Source organism: Triticum urartu, chromosome 6, assembly GCF_003073215.2.
Source record: "Triticum urartu cultivar G1812 chromosome 6, Tu2.1, whole genome shotgun sequence".
In the NCBI taxonomy this organism is placed as follows: Eukaryota; Viridiplantae; Streptophyta; class Magnoliopsida; order Poales; family Poaceae; genus Triticum; species Triticum urartu.
In genome coordinates this window covers 95,146,234-95,158,619 of record NC_053027.1, presented here as the reverse complement: position 1 = coordinate 95,158,619, position 12,386 = coordinate 95,146,234, and positions in this window count along the sequence as shown.

Here is a 12,386-nt window from a genome sequence, read left to right as displayed (position 1 = left end):
CCGCTGCGCCGGTTGCGCTCCTTCCTTTTCGCTTTATCCGTCCCCATCGTAGAGTCCGTCGAGCTCCGCCCGTAGTCGCCGCCCACGCTCGATTGACCACGCGCGCGCGCTCGCGTCGCTGTACTGACCGTCGCAGCTTGTCGTGCTGGCCGCGCACCGCGCCCGCGCCCCCCTGCTGCGCTGCTCTAGCCACCGCCACGCTGCTCTGCTTGCTGCTTGCCGGCCGTCGCCCCCTGGTCCGCCGCCCTGCAACCGCGGCCTGCCTTGCCCCTCGCCTCGCGTCGCTCACCGGCCCAGCCTCACGCTGTGCAGCCCCGCGCCCCGCGCCCAACTCATGTGCATGCTATTGCTGCTCTCCTGAATGTACTACTACTAGTTCCTGTAGCTGCTACTAGCTAGCTTTGCTAAATCTACACTGTCTAACCCTCTAAACAGCCCATAAACTGCAGTTAAACAACTGTTAACAAGGCTAAGAAAATTATGAGTAGAAAGTATACTTGATAAACTTTAATTTATCCCACTGGACCAAATCCTTTCGAAGCATCGATTAAATCCTATAAAAATCACAAAATGCCATCTTCTCTTACACTTAGCATTGTGTGTGTGTATACAGCCACCACTGGCCGACCCGTACAAATTAGCTTAGGGGATAGTTTCTAGTTAGTTTAATTGCTAGCCAATGACAAGTGGGGCCCCTGTTTAGATTAGATAAATCTACTTAGGAATTTAATAGAACTAATTAACTTTTAGTTAATCTCGCTGACACGTGGCCCTTGCTGTAAATTAAAATGATAGATTAAATTAAAAGTGCCTAATTTATGACAGTCGGGATCTGCCTTTACTATTCACCTTTTGACCAGTCAAATCAACTCTGCTGACTGAACCCTCCCTGGCCCACTGTCAGCCTCTGTGTACATTCTGTGTACACAGAGCTGGGTACACGTAGCAATTTGTTATTTAATTTCGAATTAAAACAATTTCAGAATATTGTTTAAATCTTTGAAAAATCATAAAAAATAATCTGTAACTCGGATGAAAAAGTTTTATACATGAAAGTTGCTCAGAACGACGAGACGAATCCGGATACGCAGCACGTTCGTCCGCCACACATCCCTAGCATAGCAAAAACGCAATTTTCCCCTCCGGTTCATCTGTCTGAAAACGTGAAACACCGGGATACTTTCCCAGATGTCCCCCCTTCGCCGGTATCACCTCCTACCGCGTTAGGCATACCTAGCACCGCGTATTGCCTTGTTATATTTTGTGATGCTTTGTTTGCTCAGTATTTACTGTTTCTTCCCCCCTCTTCTTCTCCGGTAGACCTCGAGACCGGCGTTGATGCCACTGAGTACGACTACGTCACCGACGACCCCTCCTTCTTGCCAGAGCAGCCAGGCAAGCCCCTCCTTTGATCACAAGATATCGCCTACTCTTCTCTATACTGCTTGCATTAGAGTAGTGTAGCATGTTACTGATTTCCGTTAATCCTATTCTGATGCATAGCCTGTCATTGTTGCTACAGTTGTTACCCTTACCTGCTATCCTACTGCTTAGTATAGGATGCTAGTGTTCCATCAATGGCCCTACACTCTTGTCCGTCTGCCATGATATACTACTGGGCCGTGATCACTCGGGAGGTGATCACGGGCATATGCTATATACTTTATACTGTCACATTACTTATGATACTATTCGGAGATGGGGGCTGAAGGGGCAGGTGGCTCCATCCCGGTAGAGGTGGGCCTGGGTTCCCAACGGCCTCCGACTGTTACTTTGTGGCGGAGCGACAGGGCTGGTTGAGACCACCTAGGAGAGAGGTGGGCCTGGCCCTGGTCGGCGTTTGTGGATACTTAACACGCTTAACGAGATCTTGGTATTTGATCTGAGTCTGGCTACTGGCCTATACGCACTAACCATCTACGCGGGGACAGTTATGGGCACTCGATGTCGTGGTATCAGCCGAAGCCTTCGTGACGTCAACGACTGAGCGGCGCGCGCCGGGTTGGACCGCGTAACGCAACTTCCTTTGTAATGGAGGTTGCTAGGTCTGCTCTCCGGCCGCGTACGCAACGTGCAGGTGTGCAATGGGCCCAGACCCCTGCGCGCATAGGATTTAGACCGGCGTGCTGACCTCTCTGTTGTGCTTAGGTAGGGCTGCGACGTGTTGATCTTCCGAGGCCGGGCATGACCTAGAAAAGTGTGTCCGGACAAAGGGGATCGAGCGTGTTGGGAAATGTGGTGCACCCCTGCAGGGAAGTTAATCTATTCGAATAGCCGTGATCTTCGGTAACAGGACGACTTGGAGTTGTACCTTGACCTTATGACAACTAGAACCGAATACTAAATAAAACACACCCTTCCAAGTGCCAGATACAACCCGGTGATCGCTCTCTAACAGGGCGACGAGGAGAGGGTCGCCGGGTAGGATTATGCTATGCGATGATATTGGGTGAACTTACCATCTACTCTCTTCTACATGCTGCAAGATGGAGGTGGCCAGAAGCATAGTCTTCGACAGGACTAGCTATCCCCCTCTTATTCCGGCATTCTGCAGTTCAGTCCACATATGATACCCCTTTTCCATTTGATACCAATGCATAAATATATAGTGTAGCTCCTTGCTTGCGAGTACTTTGGATGAGTACTCACGGTTGCTTTCTTCCCTCTTTTCCCCCTTCCTATACCTGATTTTTGTGACCAGACGATGGAGTCCAGGAGCCAGACGCCACTGTTGACGATGACTCCTACTACTCTGGAGGTGCCTACTACTACGTGCAGGCCGCTAACGACGACCAGGAGTAGTTTAGGAGGATCCCAGGCAGGAGGCATGCGCCTCTTTCGGTCTGTATCCTAGTTTGTGCTAGCCTTCTTAAGGCAAACTTGTTTAACTTATGTCTGTACTCAGATATTGTTGCTTCCGCTGACTCGTCTATGATCGAGCTCTTGTATTCGAGCCCTCGAGGCCCCTTGTTGGGGATATTACTACTGGGCATAAACCGGCCTACCTGGGCCGGGTTAACTCCATCAATAGTTCAAAGGTGTTAAAGCCCAAAGAGGCAGATAAAGGCCCAGGGCCCGTAGTCGGTTTACAACCTGTAGCCGTACATCAGCTTTGTGCATATACTTGTAATATAAGTTAGGAACAAGGAGAGACCAACCCGGATACGAGTATGAACCGGTGTTGGGACTCTCTGAACCGGCAGGCGTCACCCATGTATATAAGGGGACGACCCGGCGGCGGTTCAAGGACAGACGACAACTCGAGACATAGGCGAAGCTTATTTGCTCCCTAGTCATCGAAACACCCATCAATTCCATCACAACTAGAGGTAGGCTTTTACCTTCATTGAAGGGGCCGAACTAGTATAAACTCTCTTGCGTCCTTGTGTCCGCTTTAACCCCTTCAAGCTAACCCGTAGCGATGGCTCCACGACTAAGTCCTTTCTCTAGGACAACTGCCGTGACAAAACCACGACAGTTGGCGCCCACCGTGGGGCTATCGCACGATGGTTTCCGGTTCTTGGAGGGCCGCTTTGAAGGACTCAAGGGCTATGCTGTAGGCTGGATGACTAAGAGTCGTCGCGGCAGGCTCTACATCGACGATGTAGGCTGGGGCCCCGAGGCCGGCTCAGTTGAGTACGGGTACCGGGTCCCCTTTGGTAGCATTCACGTTTTCATTGGTAAGATCGGTGAACCGGGCCCTGAGCCGGACATCTGCACCGACCTCGTCGAGACGGCTCAGCATGCGCAATCCGCCCAGGTTAAACCGGCCATGAAGCGTGCCTTCATGGGAGTCATCCATGGAGGAAGTCATGAGGACGGATCGGGATTTCGCGGGGCGACTGTCATTTGTTCCGGTGACGAATCTTCTACCGGAGAAACCGAATCTCTTTATCAGCTACAAGATGGCCGGATTGGGAGCTGTTCCGATGGCGACAGTATTCCGGACCCCGCTGATCTGCCCAACCGGGTTGGAATATTCATGGCCGGAACACAAGCAACGCTTCATTCTTCGACAGCTGCGGCAACGGTTTCCGGTTCAGCAGCAGTAACGGCCGCCGGGGCAGGAGGCCCTGTGCGCCCGCCGGCTCAGGTTCTATCAGAGCTATTTGATGCGTTGGCTGTGCTTATGGCGGAAGTTAATCCGCCAGATCAGGACGTTCACAACACGAAGATTGCAAAGGTAAAGGAACAGATCACCCAGGCCAAGGCGGATCTGGCGGCTGAGGACACCAAGATGGCCGCAGAGCGGGCCGCTTTAGACGCACAGGCCTACAGGCTTATGTTGGATCAGAGCGCGTCGCATGAAGTCATGAGGAGGAAGCACCGGTCCCGCTTACCTCCGGTTTTCGAGGCCAGAGACCTTTTCAACACTCCAGGACCAAGAGCCAGTAATCCGCTGGAGGGGAACCGGGCAGAAGCCCCTGGGACCGGTGCACCGGTTCAGCCCCGTCAGATGGACCCGCCTCGTCAAAACACCGTTATACCTCGGGATGCTTTAACACCTCCGGGTCACTACTCCAACCCAATGGACAATCTTGTTGCCGCTGCTGCACGACTGGAGGCCATTCCAGTTGAAGGTGACTCGCCGCAAGCAGTAGAGACGCGACAGGTCAAGGAACTTCTGAGGACAGCTTTGGCCCAACAGGAGGCGTACTCGTACAGCCACGACCGAATCCACTCGACCCCCCGTCCAAGCCAGAGCTATAGCAGACATATGGATGAACCAGCAGTGTCGAGTAATGAACGACGTGGAGCACCCCGTGGTAACAAACCGACGGGTAGTGCTGATGATGCTCAGGAAGTGGTGAACCGGGCCCGAGCGCGTAGGGAGGCCGAGTTAGCCGCACAACATCAGGCTCGGCAGCTCACGCCGGTTCGTCCAACCATTTCGATCGAGCCTGGTGTTACTTCTAGTTCTTTGGGGGTGCCTTGCCTCGTCCCCGCTTTACGCAACGTGCGTTTGCCCAAGGATTTCAAAGGCCCACGTAAGGTACCAAATTATACGGCGGATCAACCACCAGAGACATGGGTAGAGAGCTATGAGATGGCCATGGAGATGCTTGATGTGGATGACACGGCGTGTGCGAAATAATTCACCATGATGCTTGAAGGAACGGCCCGTACTTGGCTAAAAAGCTTGCCCGCTAATTCTATCAGCTCGTGGGCCCAATTACGAGCCCGGTTTATCAACAATTTCAAAGATACCTGTAAACAGCCTATGTCGATAGTGGACTTAGCTGCATGCGTCCAGGAGGAAGGAGAGTCAACGAATCATTGGGTGTGCTGGGTTTCACAAGTGTTGCACTCCTCAGACCGCATCAACGCTGACACCGCAGTATTAACCCTAGAAGGCAACTGCCGGTTTGGGCCCCTGAAGTTGAAATTGGGGCGGATGAAGCGTCATTGCACCGACATGGGAACCTTCATGGCCGCTTTGGTAAAATATGCTGATTCTGATAGTACCAAGGATCCCGAATCTGATGATGACAAGACAGGGAAGGGGAAGAAGAACACCAGCTCCAAAGGTCAGCAGCATCACTGGGTAGGCAATGGCGGAGGAGGCAAGCGTAAAGCGGATGGCAACATGGATTTTGTGGCTAATACCAACGTACAGGACAATGGCCAGCGGCGCAAGGGCAGGCCGAAAAATAGTAGTGGAGTGCCCAACCCCAACCCAAACCGCCTGAACTATTTGCTAAACCAGCCCTGTCCAAAACATGGGATGAAGGAGGAGCCAGCAAACCACCTTTGGAAGGATTGTTTTATTATGCAGGAGTTCAAGAATTCTAATAATTTCCGGTATGATCACGGATCTGGCGGCAGCTCAGGATCCGGGCCGGGTTACGATGGAGGAAGTTCCGGTTCAGGATTTAATGGTAATCCGGGCGGGCATAATGGTCAAAATAGTCAGAACAACCAGGGTGGTTACAACCAACAGCAGCAACAGTCAGGTTACCAAAGCAACCCAAAGCAGTTGAGTAGTGGGCAGTACCATGTCTTTACCACTAGCTTGGACAAGCGAGACCGGAAGGTTCAGAGGCGGGCAGTCAACTCTGTTGAACCGGCCACACCCCGTTATCTACGTTGGTTTGAACAGCCAATCATATGGAGCAGAGAGGATCACCCACTCCAGGTCGATAATCCGGGTTAGTTGGCTCTGGTGGTGGCACCTCAGGTGGGAGGTTATAAGTTCACCAAGGTGCTCATGGATGGAGGGAGCAGCATTAACATCCTATACTATGAGACCTTCCGTCATATGGGACTTACAGATAAGAATCTCAAATCGTCCAATACAGTATTCCACGGTGTAGTGCCTAGCAGATCAGCCTATCCCGTTGGTAAGATAGCTCTTGAAGTGGCCTTTGGGGATGATCATGATTCCAGGTCGGAGACATTAACGTTTGAAGTGGTGAAAATCCAAAGTCCATATCATGCCCTGTTTGGGCGTCCGGCATACGCCAAGTTTATGGCTCAGCCCTGTTATGTGTATTTGCAGCTCAAGATGCCGGGTCACAAGGGGATAATAACGGTTCACGGAAGCCGCAAAATCGCTTTGGAATGTGAGGAAGGAGATGTGGCTTATGCAGAGTCGGTTTGTGCCACCGAGGAGTTGAAGTACTATAAAGACAATGTTGATCCGGCGGACATGACTCCGTTGAAGAAGCCAACTATGGAGCATGATCCGGCCCTGAAGTTCAAATCGGCAGCAGAAACTAAGCTTGTTGACTTCGTACCTGGCGATTCGTCCAAGCAGTTCAGCATTAGTGCCAACTTGGATCCGAAATAGGAAAGCGCGCTCATCGAGTTCATCCGTGAGAATTGGGACATTTTTGCATGGAAGCCCTCCGACATGCCAGGTGTACCGAGGCAACTCGCTGAGCACACACTTAATGTGGATCCTAAATACAAACCGGTGAAACAGTTCCTCCGCCGGTTTAACAAAGAAAGACGCAAGGCGATTGGAGAAGAGGTAGCCAGGCTCTTAGCAGCTGGTTTTATTGTTGAAGTTTTTCACCCTGAGTGGCTTGCCAATCCGGTGCTAGTCCTTAAGAAAAATGGCACCTATCGTATGTGTGTGGATTACACAGATCTTAATAAGGCTTGTCCAGCAGATCCTTTTGCCCTCCCCCGTATTGATCAAATCATTGATGCTACGACGAGTTGTGAGCGTTTAAGTTTTTTGGATGCATATTCTGGCTATCATCAGATCAAAATGGCAGTTAAGGACCAGGAGAAGACGGCATTCATAACTCCCTTTGGAGCCTTCTGCTATGTGTCTATGCCCTTTGGGCTCAAAAGTGCCCAGGCAACTTATCAACGGTGTGTACAAAACTGTCTTCACAAGCAGATTGGCCGTAATGTAGATGCTTACGTGGATGATATCGTGGTTAAATCCAGGGAGAAGGAGACTCTGGTTGATGATTTGAAGGAAACCTTTGATAACCTAAGGACGTACAAGATGATGCTTAATCCGGACAAGTGTGTCTTTGGTGTACCGGCGGGCAAGTTATTGGGTTTTCTGGTGTCCAACAGGGGAATTGAGGCTAATCCGGAGAAGATCACAACCATCACCTCCCTAGCTAAACCGAAGTGTATCAATGATGTTCAACGCTTGGCAGGCCGGATTGCCGCGTTAAGCCAGTTTATCAGCCGCCTTGGTGAGAAGGCGATCCCTTTGTATCAGATGTTGAAGAAGACGCATCAGTTCATCTGGAGTTCTGCTGCTGATGAAGCATTTGAGGACTTAAAGCGGCAATTGGCCAATCCGCCTGTGCTCGCCGCTCCCATTGACAAGGAGCCGTTACTGATATATGTTGCTGCTAATGCTCGAGCGGTCAGCGTGGCTATTGTGGTGGAACGAAAGGAGGCAGGTAAGGAGCATCCGGTTCAGCGTCCGGTCTATTATATCAGCGAGGTACTCATTGAGTCCAAGCAAAGGTATTCGCATTGGCAGAAGATGGTGTACGGAGTTTTTATGGCAAGCCGGAAGCTTAAGCAATACTTCTAAGGGCACCCAATTACGGTGGTCAGTTCTGCTCCTTTGGGAGATATCATCCAGAACCGGGAAGCAACTGGCCGGATTGCAAAGTGGGCTATAGAGCCGGGGCCGTACGGTTTGAAATATGTGCCTCGGATAGCGATTAAGTCTCAAGCACTTGTTGATTTCATCAATGATTGGAAGGAAATGCAAGCACCTGAAGAAAAGCCGGATCATACGTATTGGACCATCCATTTTGACGGATCCAGGCAGTTGGAAGGCTCGAGGGCTGGAGTCGTATTAACTTCCCCACGAGGTGATAATTTTTGTTATGTTCTCCGTTTAATGTTCCCTTGTACTAACAATGCAGCTGAGTATGAAGCCTTGCTCCATGGTCTTCGGATGGCTAAGGAGATGAATCTAAGTCGAGTTAAGTGCTTCGGTGATTCGGACCTTGTGGATCAGCAAGTGTCTGGCACTTGGGACTCCAAGGACCCACTCATGGCAGCATATCGTCGTGAGGTGGATATTATTGCAGGTTATTTCAGAGGCTATCAGGTGGACCACATGGACCGGCGGAAAAATGAAGCGGCGGACGCTTTAAGCCGGCTGGGCTCTCAGCGCAAACCGGTCCCACCCAATGTTTTTCTGGATGTGCTGCACAACCCGTCGGTGAAGATCCCTGGTGAAGAGGATTTGGCCATTCCTGATCCGGAGGCTCAATTGGTGGCAATTCTTCATGTTATTCCGGATTGGACGCTTCCTTATCTGGCGTACAAGAACCGGGGCGAGTTGCCAGAAGATGAGATTCTGGCCCAGCAGATAATCCAGCGATCCAAGTCCATGGCTGTCATCAATGGTGAGTTGCATCATTGCAGTGTATTAGGAGCTTTTCAACGTTGCGTGTCTTCTGAAGAAGGCCGTGAAATTTTGCGGGAGATCCACGAAGGAGATTGTGGTCACCACGCCGGTTCAAAGTCTCTGGTGGCTAAAGCATTTCGCCATGGTTTCTATTGGTTAACTGCTCATGCTGATGCAAAGGATCTGGTCAGACGATGTGATGGTTGCCAAAGGTTTTCAAGACGTGCTCATGTACCGGCTCAAGAATTGAGGATGATTCCAATTACTTGGCCATTTGCGACTTGGGGGCTGGATATGGTTGGGCCTTTCAAAAGGTCCAAAGATAAGAAGACCCACCTCCTGGTGGCGGTGGACAAGTTTACAAAGTGGGTGGAGGCAGAACCTGTTAGCAAGTGTGATGCGGCCACGGCCGGTTCAGTTCATCAAAAAGGTGATTTTCCGGTTTGGCTTTCCGCACAATATTATCACAGATAATGGTACCAATTTATCCAAAGGTGCTATGAAGGAGTTCTGCGAACGGGAGCACATCCGGCTCGACGTTTCATCAATGGCACATCCACAGTCCAATGGTCAAGCAGAAAGAGCTAATCAAGAGATCTTGCGAGGCATCAAGCCTCGGCTCATGGTTCCTTTGCAGAGAACGCCGGGTTGTTGGGTAGAAGAATTACCATCTGTGTTATGGAGCATCAATACAACACCCAACAGATCAACAGGATACACACCGTTCTTCATGGTTTATGGAGCGGAGGCGGTTCTCCCCAGCGATGTCCGTCATGACTCACCTCGTGTCACGGCTTATGTTGAAGCAGACAACGAGACAGCACGGCAAGATGCTTTGGACCGGTTGGATGAAGAGCGTGACATCGCAGCGGCTCGGTCGGCGATTTACCAGCAGGATCTTTGTCGTTATCACAGTCGCCGAGTCAGAACCAGAGCCTTCCAGGAAGGAGATTTGGTGCTTCGGCTTATCCAAGATCAGACTGATATGCATAAGCTATCCCCGCCTTGGGAGGGGCCTTTCGTGGTTAGCAAGAATCTGCGCAACGGGTCGTACTATCTGATCGATATTCGAGAGCATAAGGACTCACGTACATCAGAGGAAGAGACTAACAGGCCGTGGAATATAGCTCATCTTCGGCCTTACTATACCTGAGCCATTGGCTATACTTATGTACATACAATGTATATATTATGATTAAGTATAATAAACCGGAACCTCAGCTAAAGCGGGGTATCTGTTCTTTTACATCATGTGAGGTTACACGGAGTTGCTCTAAAACGGCCTCCGGTTTACCCCTTGAGTTCGCTTTGCTAAAAGCATCGTGTTATATCACTTGGAGGATTGGTCGTGTCCGAACCAATACCATGCCTCTTGATAGGCGAAAGCCACCAGATCACTTGGGGACTTGGTCATGTCTGAACCAGTCATGCCTCTTGATCGGCCTAAGGCCACAGAATCACTTGGGGGCTTGGTCGAACCCGAACCATGACCACGCCATTTGGTCGGCATAAATGCCACAAGAATCACTTGGGGACCTGGCTAACTAGAACCATAGTTACACCTAACGGGAGCTTGGTCGTGTTTGGCCATGGTTACGCCATTTGATCAGCTTAAATAAATCTTTTTTGGCAAACGTTTTTGTCGTTGCTTTTGCTTCATACTTTTCTTTGAAGGGGTTTTTTTGCTTTTTATTGTGTTCTTTAAACCGACAAAGTTTTTTAACCAATCAATTGACGGAACACAGTTCACGTCAATCCGGAGACTATTTATCCGGTTTGATCCTTGTTGTTAACATCCTCTTATGGAGTAACACGGTGTTTATCATAACCCGGCACGGTTTACATGGTAAACCAGCGTCATATATATATATATATATATATATATATATATATATATATATATATATATATATATATATATACAGGAGCTGTTATCTCCTCCAAACAGTATGTGTTTGCAAAACTCTGCTTCAAGATTGGCCAAGCCAACTTCACGCTCAATGACGGCAGAAAATGTTTTGGAAAGTTCATTGCCACAGGAAGAGCAAATTATGCACGAAGGCATATCAAACATCAAAGGTATCAGCTAGCCTATTACAAGGCAACATGGTGCCCATAGTAATATAATTGTTTTTCGCGAAGAAGAGGCAGTTTTAAACCGACGTCCGGTTCAAGCTTGGTCACCAGCCTGGCCTGATGGTGGTGGGTCGTCCTGCGCCGCTTCAGCCTCCGTATCCCTACCCAGTGGCTGGAAATCCACGGTTGTCCAGTCGATTCCCATTAATGCTTGAAAAACAGCTTCATCGTGGATCAGCAAGGACGGGTCAATATCGGGAGCGTAAGTATGCTTATGGATTGGAGGAATCAGATTTTCCGATTCATGGATTGGTGCAGCTATTCGCTTGTTCTGACTGTCATATTGCGCTTGATAATGAGACAAGTCTGCTTCCTCAGCCAACTGACAAGCTAGTGGACGCACCTCCCGGTTTATCGCTCGCAGATCCGCTTCACCGAATTCTGATCCGTCTTCCTTCAAGCTGGGATAGCCCTGAGCCGCTTCAACAGGATCAAAGTCTGGCACCCAGGCTTTTGCCCGGATTAAAGCATTGATTGCGCCGGTTCGAGCAGCAGATTTCTTTAGCTCTTCAATCCGGGCAGGAAGCACCGATAGTTTCATCAGAGTATCTTGAATCAAAGTAGGCGCCGGTTTGTTATGAGAGGCGGTACAGATGATCCGCTGGGCACCGGTATACAATTGTTCAACCAATGTATAGGCGGCTTTTAGCTTCTTCCGTACATCTGACCCCAAGTGACCAATGCGTGTCCCTGAAATACCATAAAGGGTTAGTAAGCCGGCGACTTTGTCAGAAGGCAGAGCCAATTCAGTAGGGAAATTGGCTTACCAAAGATAGCAGCAGTCATGGCATGCACGTGCCGCTTTATGCTGGTCAGTTCATCTGCCACTGGTTTTAGTGCAGCCTCAACATCCTCTGCTCGTTTGATCAAAGTGGATTTCTCAGTGGCCCAGTCCGCCCGTTTCTTTTTGAAGTTTTCCTTAAGTTGTTCCATGGCGCTTAAAGCACTGGTCAATTCCTCTTTTGCTTTGGAGGTTTTAGCTTGTTGGGTTTTCAGGGCTTCTTGAAGATCGATGACTTGGTTCTCTTTCGTCCTCAGCTCCGCCTGCATGCATACAGATATATGCTTCAGCAAACTGGTAGAAGGATTCAAGTACCAACCACATAACAGGTTATGCGCTTAGTACTTGGGGGCTAATGCATATTTGATCTAAAGCGGCCTCTGATTTACCCCTTCATCTTTCGATTGTTTACAAAGTCCCAAGATCAATACAAGTATTCAACTTGGCACTTGGGGGCTAATGGCTATTTGATCATATGTATTCTGATGCGGCAGTTTCAATTACTTAAAGTACTGGTTTAACTACGCTAAGTTGAACCGGCCCTTGGGGACTACATCAGCAAATTTCAAAGCATCAAGATTCATATTATTAAGTCCCGGTTTGAAAGAATATTTCAAATCGGCCCTT